The 18,842-nt window shown below is 52.0% G+C and overlaps 1 protein-coding gene and 1 long non-coding RNA gene across 4 annotated transcripts in view; one reads left to right on the top strand and one right to left on the bottom strand.

The window, feature by feature from the left end:
- Window positions 1-18,842, top strand: part of LOC140403922 (protein phosphatase 1 regulatory subunit 29-like) — a 494,277-nt gene that overhangs the window by 241,982 nt on the left and 233,453 nt on the right. For all 3 annotated transcript variants that reach the window (XM_072492171.1, XM_072492168.1, XM_072492170.1), the window contains exon 3: window positions 6,380-6,558. The gene's annotated coding sequence lies outside the window, so the exon portion shown is untranslated. The remainder of the gene's footprint in view (window positions 1-6,379; window positions 6,559-18,842) is intronic.
- The window catches only part of LOC140403923 (uncharacterized), a 33,396-nt gene that overhangs the window by 2,525 nt on the left and 12,029 nt on the right, over window positions 1-18,842 (bottom strand). The window contains exon 2 of the long non-coding RNA XR_011938437.1: window positions 1,355-1,401. This is a non-coding gene — a long non-coding RNA (uncharacterized lncRNA). The remainder of the gene's footprint in view (window positions 1-1,354; window positions 1,402-18,842) is intronic.

The raw sequence follows: 18,842 nt of genomic DNA, 5'->3' as shown, positions 1-18,842 counted from the left end.
AACCCTGGCCCATAACAATGTGCGTGGCAGGTTTTTTACACAGAGGGTGGTGAGCGTCTGGAACACATTGCCGGGGTGTTTGTGGAGGCAGATACATTAACGGCGTTCAGGAAGCATCACAACAAATACATAGGATGGGTATGGAGGGATACGGCACAAGGAAGGGCTGAGGGTTTTGGCCAAGGGTAGTATTGGAGAGGCATGGAGAGCCAAAGGACCTGTTCCTCTGCTGTATTGTTCTTTGTTCTTTGGCTGTATAACGCGGTGTCTCCACCTCTGCTGGGTCTGTCCTACCTGTTCACAGTAATGATTCCAGGGTAGAGAACTGTAGCAATGGGCATAGATTGGAGAGGTTGGGACTGTTTTCCTTGGAGAAGGGCAGGCAGAGGCGAGACTTGATAGAAACATTAGAGATCCCAAGGGATATGGACAGTGATGTCTACATCAGAAGGAGGCCATTCGCCCCTTCGGATCTGTACCGACCCTCTGAAAGACCACTCTACCTCGGCCCAAACCCCACACCATCTCTGTAACCCCCCCTCGGGCCAATTTAGCACAGCCAATCCACCTAACCTGCACATCTTTTGGACTGTAGGAGGAACCGGAGCATCCGGAACTGGGGCTGTTTAGCACAGGGCTAAATCGCTGGCTTTGAAAGCAGACCGAGGCAGGCCAGCAGCACGGCTCGATTCCCGTAACAGCCTCCCCGAACAGGCGCGGGAATGTGGCGACTAGGGGCTTTTCACAGTAACTTCATTTGAAGCCTACTTGTGACAATAAGCGATTTTCATTTCATTCATTCAAGCCCACGTAGACACGGGGAGAACGTGCAAACTCCACACAGACAGTCTCCCGAGGTCGGAATCGAATCTGGGTCCCTGGCGCTGTGTGGCAGCCGTGCTGCTTACTGATCCACCGTGTCGCCCCTAAAACCAGGGCATCACAAAATGTAAAAGGGAGGTGCCCGAATGCCCATGAACAGCTTTCACTCACTGTAAAAATAAAGCGATTCAGAAGAATATGTGTATCCTCCTCGGAAAATATACGGAGGCATTAGCAAAGCAGATTCTCAATTTTTGGTCCCAACGCTGAGAATGACAGCCTTGTGCTAATAAGCTATTAATCTTGGCCATGGCTGACACCAGAAGGTAGATAGAGAGAAACAGAGAGAGAGACAGATATGGGAAAGGTAAAGAAGAGGAGGCGATTTGGGAGGCAATTTTAGAACATAAGGCTTTGGCAGCTGACATCTCATCACTAGTGGCGAGGTGTGATCCAAATTACCATGGCTGTCACAGAATGTTGGCTGGTGTTTAGTTTAAAGGTATGTTATAGTAGTTGACGCTACACTCACTGTTCTATTCTTGTTGGGTCCCAGAGACCACTCCATTCTTTCTTTATCTGTGAAGACAGCAGATGGGACATTATGAGTACATAAGCACACTTATTCACTTGGGTATTGTGTTACCATTTCATGATCTATTAAACACTTGTACACAATCAGTGTGTATGGACATGTCGATGTAACATACGGTCCAAATAATAGAATGTATGATTAATATGGCAGCCTTCCAACCTCATCATGTCCAAAGTCATTGAAGGCTCATTCAATAATAATTCTCAGTTACTCTGGAGTCAGTCGTTATACTTGGCAACATCCCCGATCCTTTTCACTTCTTGCCCCCTCGAGTGTTGCATCTAAATATGTGAGCATCACGATTAAGGAAATGTGGCTTGTGGAATCATACAGCATGTAGGGAGGCCATTCAGTCCATCGTGTCAATGCTGGCCCATTGCAATCCATCCCATTCCCCTGATTCTTTGCCCATGGGGCGCGATTCTCCGAGCCCTGCGGCGGGCCGGAGGTTCGCCGCAACCGCGCCATGCCTCCCCGACGCCGGCGCGCGATTCTCCGAGGTGCGGAGAATCGGCACCATTTGCGCCGGCACGTTTGGCGCGGCGCCGGTCACGGGCCGCCGTCCGCGGCCGGGCCGCGGATTCACCGGCCTGGATGGGCCGAGCGGCCGTGCGGAAACGGCAGGGTCCCGACGCTCCGTTCACCCCTGGTCGCTGGCGGTGGGAACTCTGCGTGAAGGCTCGGGGGGGGGGGGGCGGCCTGTGGGGGGAGGGGAGGGGGTCTCTGACCCCGGGGGGGGGGTGGGCCTTCGATGGGGTCTGGCCCACGATCGGGGCCCATCGATCGGCGTGCCGGCCTCTCCCCTCCCCCGGGCCTACTATGTTGCGCAGCCAGACCCTGGACCCCTACGCCATGTTGCGTTGGGGCTGGCGCGCCGAAGCAGTCCCCCACGCATGCGCGGGTTGGCGCGGCACCCATTTGACACCGGGAAGGGAGGCTGGAGTGGCGTGAACTGCTCCAGCGCCGTGGAGGCCAGAATCGGTTGTCCACGCGCCCGTTTCGCACCGTCGTGAAACGCGACGGCGTTCACGACGGCGCGAACCCGTGGTCTCCATTTAGGAGAATCGCGCCCACAGTCTTTTTCAAGTATATTTCCAATTCCTTTTCGAAAGTTCCAATTGAATCTTCTTCCGCCATCCTTTCAGGTCGCGAGTCTCAGATTTAGCACATGGAAATCGATTCAATTTGAGTTTAGTGATATTTGGGAATCGATATAATAATATTTCTTCCCCATTTACTCTCCGTTTTAAGTCAGGGTAAATTTACCATTTTTCTATTTGTGTACAAATAATGCAAATGCTGCTATATTGGCCTGGTCAACCATTATCCCTCAACCAACATCACTGTGCCTAAAATATGCTGATTAGTTGGACCGACATTGGTAGGAAATAACATGTGCCGATTGTGGTCCCAGTATCAGTAAAAATTCCCCAACACAGTGCGACATGGTGGGGGAGCTGATCCAGCAGAGCTTCCCCATGATTTTGGGAAGTTGACTCTGATTGGCAGAGGAGTGGCCAAGAAGAGTGCACCAGGTGACTGACAGTTAACTGCCAAGTATTGGTTGAAATTTAAACCAGGTAGTTTGACTCCGTTGTCCAAATGTTGTCCACTCGTAGAATCACATCTAATGCTGGACACTATGTTTTGAGTTTTGCATGCCTGGGCTGACTGGGCATGGTCTCTACCTTGTCCATTGTGAATGGTAGCTGGGACATGCTGTTTGATCCAACAGCCTTTGAGACTTACGGCCTGCATGCCTAGCGTCGCAACGGCACTGAAATGATGAAACCTGTATGTTCTTCAGTACCCTACTTCTCCTTTAAATCTTTTCACGGGATGCGGGCATCGCTGACAGATCCGGCATCCGCTGCCCATCCCTCATTGCCCTTGAACTGTGCGACTGGTGAGGCCATTTCAGAGGGGCAGTTAAGAGTCAACCACATTGATGTGGGTCTGGAGTCACATGTTGGCCAGACCGGATAAGGGCGGCAGATTTCCTTCCCGAAGGGGGCCATTCGTGAATCAGATGGGTTTTTAATGACAATTTCCTGTTCACCCATTACCGAGACTCGCTTTCAATTCTCGCAAATAAGAATTGGTTCCCAATCGACTCACCTGCCGAAATAAAGGTTGAACAAACGCATTTCAGATTTATTATCCGGCATTTAAATTCCACCAGCTGCCGTGGTGGGAAATGAAATGAAGCCCTGTCCTTAGGGCATTAACCCCCTGGCCTCTGTTATGGGCCGAGGTTTAGAAAACTCCAAAGTATATCATGGAGTTCACCTGACCTACGACTGTCTATTGATTTTGGTCAGGATGAACACAAGGGCCTACCTTTCAGGTGTTAGTCAACAGAGGCCTTAAGCACTTTGAATCAGAAACAAAGCTTATTCTACAAATTTAGTTAACATTTTTATAAACACACACAGTAAGCATTTTTATCAACTAGAAACATAAATACCCCAGACAGCTACAGTACTCTATGTATAACCCTTAATAAATTCCCCCCCTTTAACTGTTCCAATTTAATAACAAGATCCCATAGACCAGGAAACTCTTTTCAAAGGTGTGGCCTAGCACACAGCACTCAAGACCTGGTTGGGATGCTCTTGTGTCCTTTCCAAAACAGCAGGTTCGACTTTCTTCCAGAGAACAATTATTTATTTTCAAGTTGTCAAGCAGTCTAGAAACAGCTTTTAAAATGCAGATAGAGAAACACTTCTTTTTTAACCCGCGCTGAACAAACCAATTCGAATTCAAAGCCAAAGTAAAACCCAGAGTCACAGCCCAGCTCCACCCACATATTGACATTACTGAAGCCATGTGATACGACAAAAACATTTCTTAAAGGGACCCTCCCCTAACACCTCGGAGTTACGAGTCCTGTGACATGACCACTCCGTAGCTGTCTGAAATATAGGGATGGCGTAAGGTTTGTAATTTTAATATAATTTTAATTTAACATTACTCAATTCCTTTAATACCCCGTCCACCATTTTCCTGTTACCTGTTCAATTTGTTTCTCTATTTTCATTGCTACATAGTGGTTACATGTTTGCACATTCTAAACCTGATAACTTAGTTGATCAATACACTGCAATTCAGCCTCCTGGCTGCAAATATGTTTCTTGAATAAAATATTATTTCGATTAGTATTATCATCACCAGACTGACTTCTGGGATGGCACCAAGGTCGACGAGGCCTGCATCCACTGGAATTTAGAAGAATGAGAGGGGATCTGATTGAAACATAAAGGGTGGGGTTCTCCGTCCCGCCAGCCCCGATTTCAGCGAGACTCTCCGTTCCCGCAGCCTGCCAATGGGGTTTCCCGGTTCTGGCCACCCCCAGGCCGTCGCAAAGTGGAAGATCCCGCCGACGGAGAATCCCGCAGATAAAATTCTGACCAGGCCGGACAAACTGGATGAAGGGATGTTGTTTGCTCTGGCTGGAGGAGGGGGTGTTAGGGGTGGGGGGGGGGGGGGGGGGGGATGTTGAACAAGGGATCACAGTGTCAGGATACGGGGTAGGCCATTTCGGACTGAGATGAGGAGATATTTCTTCACTCAGAGGGCGGTGAACCTGTGGAGTTTTCTACAACAGAAGGCTGTGGAGGCGCAGTCGCTGAATATATTGAAGAGGGAAATAGATAGATTTCTAGACTTTGAGGACGGGATTCTCCTTTCGCGGGAAAACCGGCGTGAAACACTCCGGCGTCAACAGCCCCCGAAATTGCGGATTCTCCGCACTTTCGGGGGCTAGGTGGACGGCGGAGGGGTTGGCGCCGCTTCAGCCGGTGCCGAAGGGACTGCGCGAGCTTGCGCATGCGCCAAAGGGCCGGCATGATCCCGCGCATGCGCGGTACCATCGGCGTATTCTGCCGCATGCGCAGGGGGTGTCTTCTCCGTGCCAGCCACGGCGGAGCCCTACAGGGGCTAGTGCGGAGGGAAGAAGTGCCTCCACGGCACAGGCCCGCCCGCAGATCGGTGGGCCCCGATCACGGGCCAGGCCACTTTGGGGACCCCTCCCCCCCCCCCCCCCACCGAGGTCGGATCCCCCCCTGCCAGATGCTGCCATGTGGGACATTGTCTAATCCACGCCGGCGGGTCTGGCCAAAAAACGACGGCCACTCGGCCCATCGGGGCCCGGAGAATTGCGGGGGGGGGGGGGGGGGGGGGGGAGGGGGCCCTGCCAATGGCCCCTGACCGGTGTGGCGTGAACCTTGCCCCCCGTCCGAAAACCAGCGCCGGAGAATACGGCTGTAAAGGCGTCAAGGGGTATGGGGAAATGGAGGGAGTACGGAGTTGAGATAAAGATGTATGTTTCTATCTGCTGAATGTGGGGCAGACCAGGAGAGAAACTCTATTGTTAAGGAAGCAGAGCCTCAGCATTTTTCTAAAACTACTGACAATTCTACAATGTTTCCAAAATTGCTCTGCAACTATATGATGAAAAGCATTTTCTTCGAGTGTACAAATTGTTGAATTTCCGACATTAAAGGAGTCGCAACATTCCAAACACTTCAAACAGAAGTACATGACTGGCTGTGAAGTATTGAGCGGCACTGCGGCACAAAGGTTTGCCAGGGACCCGGGTTCGATACCGGCCTTGGGTCACTGCCTGTGCGGAGTCTGCACGTCCTCCCCGTTTCTGCGTGGGTTTCCTCCGGGCGCTCCTGTTTCCTCCCACAGTCCAAAGTTGTGCAGGTTGGGTGGTTTGGAATGTTAAACTTTCCCCTTTGCGTTCAAAGATGTGCAGGTTAGGTAGGATTATGGGGATAGGGCGGTGGAGTGGGCCTGGGTTGGGGGCTCTTTCAGCGGGTAGGTGCAGGCCTGTTGGGCCGAATCATCTCCTTCTGCCTTGTAGGGATTCTGTGTAAAGAGTTTTGGGACGTCCTGCTGTTCGATATAAGTGCTTCCCTTTCATTCTTTCCATTTCTCCATTTTGTTCCTTTACAGTAACATCGCCGGCCAACATGGTTCTCTTCACGGCCTCTCTTCCAACTGTGTCTCATATGTTCTGTGGCATATCGTCAAAGCCCTTCATCGTGGCGGCACGTTGGCGGGAGGTCCTTGCCTGAGCAAACGGCCCTTCCTATTCCTCCGATCGGCTCTCCACCTGGAGCTCCATAACCCAGGTTAGTCAGGTTCACAACCAGCAGCCTGGAGGTACGCTGGGAGTAGCAACGTGTAATTTATACCGGTTGTTAGTTGCTGCAGAAATGTTAAAGCATCAGTTCCACGTGCATTGTTTCCTTGCCGATCCATGTTTATTCTGTGGAATCACCCATATTGCATTTATCTATTGTGATGACCGTGGGGTGCGGATAGTGGGAATCATTCAGAAGTCATAAAAATTTGCTTCTGTTCCAAACATCCGGGAGAACACTTGGTACCTCTGGCAACGGGGGTGCTAGTCCTTTCTGTAAATGGACATTGTATTGTAGAGATATTGGGCGGGATTCTCCGACCTGTCATGTGAGAGTACCTTTAAGAAATGGGTATTTATAAATGGGTGTGTATATAAATATCTGTAGTGAGAGGACCTTTAAGAAATGAGTGTTTATTACTGCAGTGATGTCAGAGAGTGGTGAAGCTGGGCTGTCTGTCAGCTTTTTACTTTCGTTTTAGGCTGTTTGCTGCAGGGTGTGTTTTGTTTAGTTTTCAGTGTTGGAGCTGAAGCCAGACCAAGCAGGCGCACTGCTGTTCTCTCTGCCATCAAAAGACTATCTCTTGATCATTTGGTGAATTCAGAATGATACATTTTCTCAGTAGTGAATGTAAACCTAATGTGCTTCCGGTAAAAGGTGATTTAAGTCTTATGGATGTTAAAAGGAAAGCTTAAAGGATTACTTAGTGTTGTATTCTTTGGGGGTTGTATTTGAATTGATGGTTGCTAAGATGTTCACTGTATGTTTTAAAAAGGCTAACTTGAGTTCATAGAATTAACATTGTTTTGCAGTGATGTCAGAGAGTGGGTGGAGCTGGGCTGTCTGTCAGCTTTTTACTTTTGTTTTAGGTTGTTTGCTGCAGGGTGTGTTTTAGTTTCATTTTCAGAGCTGTATAGCTGCAGTCACAGCCAGAAGGTGTATGAATCTCTCTCTGTAATCTAAAGACTGTAAATCGATCCTGGTGATTTAAAACTAATAACAGTAGTGACTTTAACCTGATGTGCTTCTGATAAAAGTTTTGTTTTTAAGTCGTATGGATGTTAAAAAGGAAAGCTTAAAGGATTACTTAGTATTGTGGTCTTTGGGGGTTGTATTTCAATTAATGGTTGCTAAGATGTTCACTGTATGTTTTAAAAAGGTTAACTTGCGTTCATAGAATAAACATTGTTTTGCTTTAAAAAATACTTTTCCATTTCTGCTGCACCACACCTGTAGAGTGGGTTGTGTGCTCTCCATACCACAATCTAGTAAAAGTTATGGGTCAGGTGAACTCCATGATACACTTTGGGGTTCTCTAAACTCTGGCCCATAACAAATTGGGGGCTCGAGGGGGATAAAAATCTATCTATGGGATTGGTTTTGTGAACTTAAAAACAGTGAGGGGTGAGCATATTGTGGGTGCTTTTCAGGTGTGGTATTTTAGTTTAAGTAGGGAGTGTGTTGTGGACAATGGCTCTTTCAGAGGCTCAGAAGTTTTTGGGGGTGGAGACAGTCACATGCAGTACCTTACGGGCAGAGACTAAAAGCAGACTGTTAGATTTGCCAAAAACATTGCAGTTAACATTACCTGACAAAATGCGAAAAGATGAGGTAATTATGGCGGTGGCTAAGCATTTAAAGTTACCTGGGATACAGTTTGACTCATTGGAAATAGCAAAAATTCAGCTGCAAATTAAACAAATGGAACATGAGAAAGAATTAAAGCAGCTTGAATACGAAAGAGAGAGAGAGGAAAAAGAAAGAGAAAGAGAAAGAGAGAGAGAGGAAAAAGAGAGAGAAGAAAGGAAAACAGAAAGAATAGCCCTAGCAGAATAAAAAGAAAGAGAAAGGGAGATACAGATCAGGGAAAAAGATAAAGAGAGAGAGCTTGAACTTCAGAAAATGGCCATGAAACATGACAGTCAGTTACAATTGGCAGACGTAAAGGGAAACGTACAGTTGGATGATAGTGATGAGGATAGCAATAAAGAGCGTCATTGTCGAAGGCTTGGTGGGGATCTATTTAAATATGTCCAAGCATTGTCAAGGTTTGATGAGAAGGAGGTAGAAGCCTTTTTCATTTTATTTGAGAAGGTGGCTAAACAAATGAAATGGCCACAGGACATGTGGGTATTACTGATTCAAACAAAGCTGGTAGATACAGCTAGTGAAGTGTTTGCATCACTACCGGAGGAGGTATCTGAGACGTATGAGGAGGTGAAAAAATCCATCTTAGGCGCATATGACCTAGTGCCTGAAGCCTAAAGACAAAGGTTGAGAAATTTAAGGATAGAATTTGGTCAAACATACATGGAGTTTGAAAGGATTTGTTGCCAGAAAAGGTGGTAATATGTGGAATTCAGGGTGAGAGGAGTAGTGTTCAATTATATAAGGTAAGGTTGGAATGTCCAGTAAAGAGCAGTGAAATGGTAGTTGGAGTAAAGGAGAAACTATCTTGTCCAGGAATACAGTTTACCTTGGGTAATGATATAGCTGGATCGCAGGTGGGAGTGATGCCTACTCTGGTTGATAAGCCAGTGGAAAATCAGACAACTGAAGTGTTGAAGGACGAATATCCTGGGATTTTTCCAGATTGTGTAGTAACAAGGTCGCAAAGTCACATGTTGAGACAAGAGGAGAAATCAAAGAGTGAAGATGAAGTTGAAGTGTAATTATCAGGAATGATTTTTGATCAGATGGGTGAAAAAGAACAAGAACAGGTGGAGGATGAGGCGGATATTTTTAGTTCAGGAAAATTGGCAGAGTTACAACAGAAAGGTGTAGAAATAAAACGGATGTATCAGAAAGCATACACGGAAGAGGAATCTGAGTGTATACCAGAGTGTTATTACCGTAAAAGTGATGTCTTGATGAGAAAATGGAGACCTTTACATATGCAGGCGGATGAAAAGTGGGCCCTTCTGGTCCCCACCCCCCACCCACCTCCTCCCACCTGATTGAAACTGACACGGGGGTTGGGGGAGTACTCGGCGAGGCACACGCTGACCTCTGACCCTCCCCACTCAGCTTTCTGGCATCAGCCAGGGCTCATCAGCTAGTGCTCGTGTTTCAGAGCCAGAAGGTCATGAATTCAAGCCCCACTCCAGAATTAAGTGTTAGATCTAGGCTGATGCTCCAGTCCAATAGTCAGAGAGCACTGCGTTGTCAGAAATTCAGTCCCTTGCTTGAGATATCAAACCAGGGCCCTGACTGCTCCCTCAGGTGGGAGTATATGATTCCACGGCATTACTTTGAAGAAGAGGAAGGGAATTTCTCCCAGTGTCCCAGACAATATCCCTCAAATGGTATATAATAACCAGTTATCAGGCCATTATCTCATCTCACTTTGTGGTTTGCTGCTGTTTTTCCTATATAAACAATTAGTTCACACCAAATGTACTACATCGATCGTATAGTACTTTGGGATGTCCTGAGGTGGTGAAAGGTGCTATATAAATGCAAGTTTATCCTTCTTCTCTGCATCAAGGGTTGTCTCACTGAACCACTGGTCAAAGTTGCTACCCTGAATAGAAACTTCCTTCCTTGGTGCAGTTGCTATGGCAACTGCATTCTTTAACTAGCTAAACTCTCCGCCGAGACTGAATGAAGACCGTTTATTCCTGAAAACCCTTTCTGTGTTCTTGACGTCTTCTCAACACTGGTGCCGTTTGTAAGAGCATCTTGTTTTAATGGCCGTTTCACCTGGTGTTATACCTAATGGTATTGATGAACATTCCTGGATTGCTTTTGAGTTCCTGACAGTTAACCATTGTGAAATGAACCCGACTTTACTTCAGCAATGTAACAGTGGTAAAAATCTCAACACGTCGCTCTTATTCAGTCACTCTAAGGCAGTGGCCCTCATAACAAGGTGCTAAAATAGCAACACAAAATGGCCGACTGACTTAAAATGGGCGTCAACATTGTGTCACAAACACGGCCATTTTGTTTTATTATAAATGCCCATCTATGTCAGATGATATGGGCCTGGGAAATTCGATTTGTGTCTAAAACGGATAGAGAGTCAGTGGGCCGTGACTCTGCCCTTCTTCCCTTGCTGTACAAAGGCTTTATCTAAACACGACAAGTGGGCTGCAGGCTGGTCCCAGGGACAGCGGAAGTGATTGTGGTTGGTTGGCTGCAGTATTTCCGTGGGCTCAGGTGGCGAACACCTGATTCTCTCTGGCCCACGTTTGGTTTTGAGAAAGCGAACAAGAGCATAAGGAAAAACAAAAAGGTTTAATAAACGCAAGCAAGCTCCCCAATGGGACTCCCGCAACCTTGGACCACATCTGGACAGGCATTTCTCTATCCGGGTTGATCCCACCCCTGGGGCTTATCTACAAACGGCCTCCAGCGGTCCCTTTAAGGATCATTGGTTAGGCTGCTCAACATCTGGTACAAGTCGACGCACAGCTGGGAGATCTGCACAGTGTATATGGGAAAGGTCTGATAGTATGTGCAGGGAAGAGCTGTTGGTTTATATACGGGAAGTTTGCTCATGTATACGGGGACCTCTGTTAATGTATGTGGGTGTAAAGATGCACTTTCACAGACGTCATTGATGAACAGAAAAAGGTATTTATTAATAAGAATTGTACAACAGCCTCGTGGCTGGGGCTAGTTCCCAAAATGTCTCCTGCCCAAGAGGACTTCACGCCCTCAGGTGATTCCCACACTGAGTCCCCATTGGCCCTCCCAGGCCACGTGACCCTTAATCAGCTGTGTTGCCCTTAAAGGGACAATCCCCATAATAGGGGAACTTTGTTTATGTATTTGGGGGGAACCGCTGTTAATGCGTATGGGCAAGATTTATTACTATTTATGAGGGAATATGTCAATGTATGGGGGAGGTTTGTTAATGGATTTGGGGGAAATTTATTGATGTATGTGGAAAAGTTTATTTTAATGTATTTGGGGCGATTCCCTGATGTACATGGGAGGGTACTGTTAATGTATTTGCAGGAGACCTTTTAATGTCTCGGGGCGGGGTCCGTTAATGTATCTGGGGAGGTTTGTTTATCGATATGGGAGGGTTGTGTTAATTTTTGAAAATTTTTTTAAGAGGGCCCAATTCATTTTTTCCCAATTAAGGGGCAATTTAGCGTGGTCAATCCACCTCCCCTACATATCTTTGGGTTGTGGGGGTGAAAGCCACACAAACATGGGGAGAATGTGTAAACTCCACACGGACCGTGACCCGGGGCCGGTATCGAACCTGGGACCTTGGCGGCGTGAGGCAGCAGTGCTAACCACTGCGCCATCGTGCCGCCCAGGTTGTATTAATTTAAGTGGGGGAGGCAACCAAGATCTCGCTGGCACAAATCCCGTTATGGTCCTCTCGCGAGATGTGGCGGCCGTAATGGGATTTGCGCCCACGGCTAAGGGACCCAAAAATTATGCACGAGGTCTTTCAGTGTGTGGAGGGGAGGTTTGTCAATGTATGTGGGGAAGGCTGTTCATGGGAGGTCAGTCTATATCTGGAAGTTAAGTCAGCATAAATGTATATGTGTGTCTCCAAGTTTTACCAATAAGTTTGTCTGACGTCTTGTTTACCCGACCTGTACACACAAATGTTTACCCGACCTGACTGTGCTCAGGTCGAGCATGTGTGATTAATCAACAACATGAGGCTCACGATTTAGGGATAGCTGGAAAATGTACTGTCGCCCATTAAAAAACTACATGGATGTGGGATGGAAAATAGGACAGAATTGTTTCTATTTATTAGTGTCATGTGTCCCTTATTTATAACGTGAATGTCTGGACCCCTGGGGTTTGGTGTTGGGTTGAGGTTGGAGGGGGGGGGGGGGGGCTGTGTGGGGGGCAAACACAGAGCGAAGAAAAAGCACTGAGCAGGGACCTGGTCGAAACGGAGAGAGAAGTGGGGCTGGCAGGCAAGTTACCCTGAGACATTCTCATCAATTTGTAGCACCTGGGGGAAGTGTCTATCGTCCTGTCTGAGAAGTCCCACTTCCCAGCCTTTGGCTAAGACCAAGTGTCAGGTCAAGCCCAAGATGAGGGGCTGCTGTGTTATGTGCTCTGGGATAACACAGGCTGCAACTCGATGCAGCTTTGACCAAAAGATACTCCAGACTTTGGAGTCAGTTCAATGTGATTTATTGAACCATCAGCACAGTTCTCTATGAGTTCGACTCTCCTGCTAATCTTGCTATAGTAACTCAGTCTAACTAACCAGTCTGCTCTAAGCCACGTGGTGGGTGTGATGCTTCTGATCTGCCCCTGTCCTTCTCTCCAAATGTTGCCTGTGGAAAGAGACAGAGCATGTGTGCCCTGTCCTTCTATATGGGTTGTGTAATGCCCCCTTGTGGTAGTGTCACCTCTGGGTGTCTTGACTGCCCATTGGTCATGTCCTATTCTATGTGTTCATTAACTGTATGTCTGCATGTCATGACGTCTCTGGTGCTCCCCCTAATGTTTACTCAGTTGTAGTGTATTTACATTAACCCTTTGTGTATATACGGTGATGCATATCACCACAGGGGCGACCCCTTTTTTGGTCAACTTGGATCTTGTATGTCTCTCTTGTGGAGACCATGGGTTGGATTAATTTAAATTTGATTTTGGTTTTTGGATAAGGTGGCACAGTGGTTAACACTGCTGCCTCTCAGCGCCAGTGACCAAGGTTAAATTCTGGCGTCGGGTGACTGTGTGGAGTTTGCACATTCTCCCCGTGCCGGCGTGGGTTTCCTCCCACATTCCAATGATATACAGGTTAAGTGGATTGGCCGTGATAAATTGCCCCTTAGAGTCCAGCGATGTACAGGTTAGGTTATGGCGGGGGCAGCACGGTGGCACAGTGCTCTCTTGGAGGGGTGGTGTTGACTTGATGGGCCGAATGGCCTCCTTCTGCACTGTACGGATTCTATATTCAACTATGCAACCTATGGTGCGAGGAATGATAGAAGATAAATTTCTTATAAGAACATTTAATAAAAAGTAACAAACTTTTTATTACTCGTGGAGGTTCCATGAGCTGCGGTAGATACATTTTTGAATGTGGCCAGTGTCAAACACAAGGGGCGGGATTCTCCTCTCCCACGCCGAAGTGGCCACGCCGTCGTGAACGCTGTCGAGGTTCACGACGGCGCGGAACGGCCCCGATCCCGACCGATTCAGGTCCCGAAAAAGGGCTAGGATCGGGGCCACGAGAACCTCGGGGGGGCGTTCCGCGAAGGCCGCGTCGTCACCGCGCGACGCCCGAGTGACGCGGCGCTGGTTCATAAATTGCGCGATCCGCGCACAGAGGACCTGGAGGAGAAGAGAGGAGATGGCTGAGCCCCGAAGAGCCGCACCGAGGTTCCGGGATACGGACCTGGACACCCTGGTGGATGAGGTGGAGCGGAGAAGGGACACCCTCTGCCCAAGACACGGGCATCGCCAGCCACCCAGCGCGGTGAGGCGCGGCTGGCGGGAGGTGGGCACTGCAGTCAGTGCTGTGGGGCAGACCCCCCGGACGGGGGAGCAGTGCCGCAAGAAGCTGCACGACCTCACCCGGGCTGCCAGGGTAAGTGCCATGAGGGTGCCCCCCCCGGGCACGATGGGGGGAAGTGGGGTGGGGGGGGGGGGGGGGTTGGGAGTGTTGGCGGGGACTGGGGCATCAGGGACGATGTTGGGGGGGTCAGGGGGGTTTGGGGGGGTCACGGTGCCCAACTATCTACTCGGCCCACATGAGCCCCGGAACCCCCCTGGAGCGAACCCACGGCGTGCTGTCTCCTGAACCAGCAACAATGTTGTCAATGTCTGCACGCCCTGATGATACCCGCCGAATGGTGATGCTTTATCCAACCCCCCCCAGGACAAGACAGCGCACAACCAGCGGGAGCGCATGAGAACCGGAGGGGGTTCTCCGGTCCTGCACCCCCTAACTCTTCACGAGCAGAGGGCCCTGGACCTCGCTGGGGGATCCGCCACCCGGGAGGTCGCGCCATGCCAGGTCGGAGGCGCAGAAGCAAGTGAGAGAACCCTGCATGTCCTCCCCACCCCCCCTCAACCCGTCATCGCCCCCTCACACTCTGGCCACTGCACCCCCGATCCCATCCCCCCTCACACTCTGGCCACTGCACCCCCGATCCCATCCCCCTCACACTCTGGCCACTGCACCCTCGATCCCATCCCCCCTCACACTCTGGCCACTGCACCCCCGACCCCATCCCCCCCTCACACTCTGGCCACTGCACCCCTGACCCCATCCCCCCCTCACACTCTGGCCACTGCACCCCAGATCCCACCCCCCCTCACACTCTGGCCACTGCACCCCTGACCCCATCCCCCCCTCACACTCTGGCCACTGCACCCCCGATCCCATCCCCCCTCACACTCTGGCCACTGCACCCCCGACCCCATCCCCCCCTCACACTCTAGCCACTGCACCCTTGACCCCATCCCCCCCTCACACTCTGGCCACTGCACCCCAGATCCCATCCCCCCTCACACTCTGGCCACTGCACCCCCGACCCCATCCCCCCCTCACACTCTGGCCACTGCACCCCCGACCCCATCCCCCCCTCACACTCTGGCCACTGCACCCCAGATCCCATCCCCCCTCACACTCTGGCCACTGCACCCCAGATCCCATCCCCCCTCACACTCTGGCCACTGCACCCCCGACCCCATCCCCCCCTCACACTCTGGCCACTGCACCCCCGACCCCATCCCCCCCTCACACTCTGGCCACTGCACCCCCGACCCCATCCCCCCCCTCACACTCTGGCCACTGCACCCCAGATCCCATCCCCCCTCACACTCTGGCCACTGCACCCCCGACCCCATCCCCCCCTCACACTCTGGCCACTGCACCCCCGACCCCATCCCCCCCCTCACACTCTGGCCACTGCACCCCAGATCCCATCCCCCCTCACACTCTGGCCACTGCACCCCAGATCCCATCGCCCCTCACACTGTGCACCCACCACCACCATACACCCGGGCCACCGTGTCTAACGAACCCCGAATCCGTTATGTTCCCCAGGGCCACCCGCCGAATATTCAGGGATGTCTCGCCCAGGAAGCAGCGCAACGCCACCCACCGCAACGGCACCCAGGGACGCACGCCAGAGGTTGGCAGTTGTTCGGACAGGAGGGCAGACCTCACAGTCTGGGACGCAGGACCGGGACGCTGAGACCTCCGGGACAGACATTAGTCAGGGGCACAGGGGGGACAGTAATGCCGAAGCCCACATCACGGCCACACACCCGCTGGATTGAACTGGAGGTCAAGACGACATGGCCCGCATGGAGCTTGCGCCGGGCCATGAGGGGGACCAGTACACACCAGACTTCTGGACGGATGATGACCTCGAGCTTGCGGCACTGCTGTCTCCCACACCATCCACCATCGCAGAGACACTCACCTCGGTTGGGCATATAAGTGATGAGGCTCCCGGGTCACGGTCTGGTGCGCACCCCACAGCCGAGCCGGTACAGCAGGTGGAGTTTGGAGCAGCCGAGGGGCTGGACGGTCGGAGGGCAGCCCAGGCCCAGCAACCAGCTGCCGCCCAGACGGTTCCCGGGTTCCTGGATGTAATTGACCCACCCGGACACCCGATGTGTATGGACACCCAGGGACTGAGTAACGGGATGAGGGCCATCTTCCAGGACCTGCACACGCAGCTGGAGGAGTCTATCCACGTCCAGGAGCAGGGAGTGCTGCCGATCATCGCAGCCACCCAGGCCGACACTGCACGGGTGGCGTCCGCGGTGTAGGCAATGGGTGAAGGGGTTTCGGCCATGGGTCAGGTGCTGCAAGGCGTTGGGCTTCACGTGCACGCGCCATCCATGGCCCAGGAGCGGGCTGCCCTCTCACAGGCAGCCATGCGCCAGAGCCAACATGACATTGCCGCCGCTCTCCGGGCCCTGGCCGAGTCTCACTATGCCTCGAGCGACATTCTGTCGCGGTACACCCTCGGCCTTGCTGGACGCCTGTGGCGCCCTGGCACCACCATCAGTGGATCCTCCTGCTCCTCCTCATCCTCCTCCCCCTCCCCCCCAAGCACTTCCTCTGCATTCCTCGCCGTCTGGCGGTCAATGTTCCCCTCGGCATCCCCCTGTACATTCGGGTCCTGAGCGCCTGCGGCCTGCGTGTCGACGACGGGTCACTCCGCGGCCATCCCCTCTGCTGCACCGGCAACCGCTGCATCCGCAGCCACTGTGGGGCGTCCGACTCTACGCTGCCGGATGGCAAACTCCAGAACTGCGGCTCCAACCACGGCAGTGAACATCGCTGTCTGGTTGGCAAACATGGTGACCTGTAGGAGGGTGGTGGGGGGCAGAGAAACGACATGTTACACGGAGGTTCTTCCACACCTCGCCAGCCGGGTTGCCTGGGATACCTGTGTGTCCCGGTGGCCTGGTCGCGCTGCAGACACGCAGCCAGCCTAACACCTGGTCACTGTCTGCGCCCAACGGTCACTTCACACCGTACTGCTCACCAGTGTGCCACTCGCCTGTGCCCATCAGCCACACACACCCTGCGGCCGTGTCCTCGTCACCGTCCTGCCATATCAGGGCGGCTGACGTGTGGCATCCGCGGATGGACGATAACATCCACACTCTCCCTCACCCCCCCCCGCCACCTGCACACTCTCCCTCATCACCCCCCTCCCACCTGCACACTCTCCCTCACCCCCCTCCCACCTGCACACTCTCCCTCACCCCCCTCCCACCTGCACACTCTCCCTCACCCCGCCTCCCACCTGCACACTCACCCCCCTCCCACCTGCACACTCTCCCTCACCCCCTCCCACCTGCACACTCTCCCTCACCCCCTCCCACCTGCACACTCTCCCTCACCCCCCTCCCACCTGCACACTCTCCCACACCCCCCCTCCCACCTGCACACTCTCCCTCACCCCCCTCCCACCTGCACACTCTCCCTCACCCCCTCCCACCTGCACACTCTCCCGCCCCCCCTCCCACCTGCACACTCTCCCACATCCCCCCCCCCCCAACCTGCACACTCTCACGCCCCCCCCTCCCAGCTGCACACTCTCACGCCCCCCCCTCCCACCTGCACACTCTCCCGCACCCCCCCCCCCACTTGCACACTCTCCCGCACCCCCCCCCCCCTTTGGCCGCAGTCCGCTCACCTCCTCCCTGCTCTGGCTGACGACTTTAAAATAGCAGGTGTGAATGGCGACGGCGTGAACTGGGGTCACGCCGTCGGGACTTCGGCCCATCCGGGCCTGAGAATAGCGGCGGTGCCGGAGAATCGCCGTTTTGGGTGTCTCGGGCGATTCTCCGGCCTGCGCCCCGCGAAACTCGACCGGGCCGTTCCCGCTGCTTAGGAGAATCGTGGGAGGGCGTCGGACCGGCGTCGCGGGAAATTCTGGCGGCCCAGGCGATTCTCCCAACCGGCGCGGGAGTGGAGAAGCGCGCCCAAGGCCACTGGGAACTGAACAGCTCCAAATACAAATAAACAATGTTGCACTTATATAGCACCCTTAGCATGGCATACTGGCCCAAGATGCTTCATTGGAGCATTATTTGACACCGAACCATGTAAGACGATATTAGACAACGGACTGATATGAAAACAAGGGTAAAACTGTTAGAATCGAGGCAGAAACACAGATAATGGGAGCAGGAGGAGGCCATTCGTCCCTTCAAGCCTTCTCTACCATTCGCTAAGATCATGGCTGATCATCCAACTCAAGAGCCTAACACTCCCCCCCACTTCCCCATCCTTTGATCCCCTTTGTCCCAAGTACTATATCTAACAGCTTCTTGAAAATGTTGTCCAGGTTGAAAATTCCTTATCCGGAATGCTTGGGGCCGAGTGTGCATCGAATTTCGGAATTTTTTGGATTTTGGAATTTACTGCGCGGATGAGACGCGCGTTAGGAACTGCGCATGTGGGAAACTTTGGGAACTGCGCATGTGGGAAACATTGGGAACTGCGCATGCGCGGAACGTTGGGAACTGCGCATGTGGGAAATTTTGTGAACTGCGCATGTGGGAAACGTTGGGAACTGCGCATGTGCGGAACGTTGGGAACTGCGCATGCGCGGAACGTTGGGAACTGCGCATGTGGGAAACGTTGGGAACTGCGCATGTGGGAAACATTGGGAACTGCGCATGTGCGGAACGTTGGGAACTGCACATGGGCGGTACGTTGGGAACTGCACATGTGCGGCGTGCTCTAAAAAATGTACGGATTTTGGAATTTTCCGGTTTTCGGAATTTCCAATGAGGGATGCTCAACCTGTAGAAACTTTAAAGAGACAGCACCTTCCCCGACTCTCTGAACATCC

This window comes from Scyliorhinus torazame, chromosome 29 (assembly GCF_047496885.1).
Source record: "Scyliorhinus torazame isolate Kashiwa2021f chromosome 29, sScyTor2.1, whole genome shotgun sequence".
NCBI lineage: Eukaryota > Metazoa > Chordata > Chondrichthyes > Carcharhiniformes > Scyliorhinidae > Scyliorhinus > Scyliorhinus torazame.
This window is presented reverse-complemented; position numbering and strand designations above follow the sequence as displayed.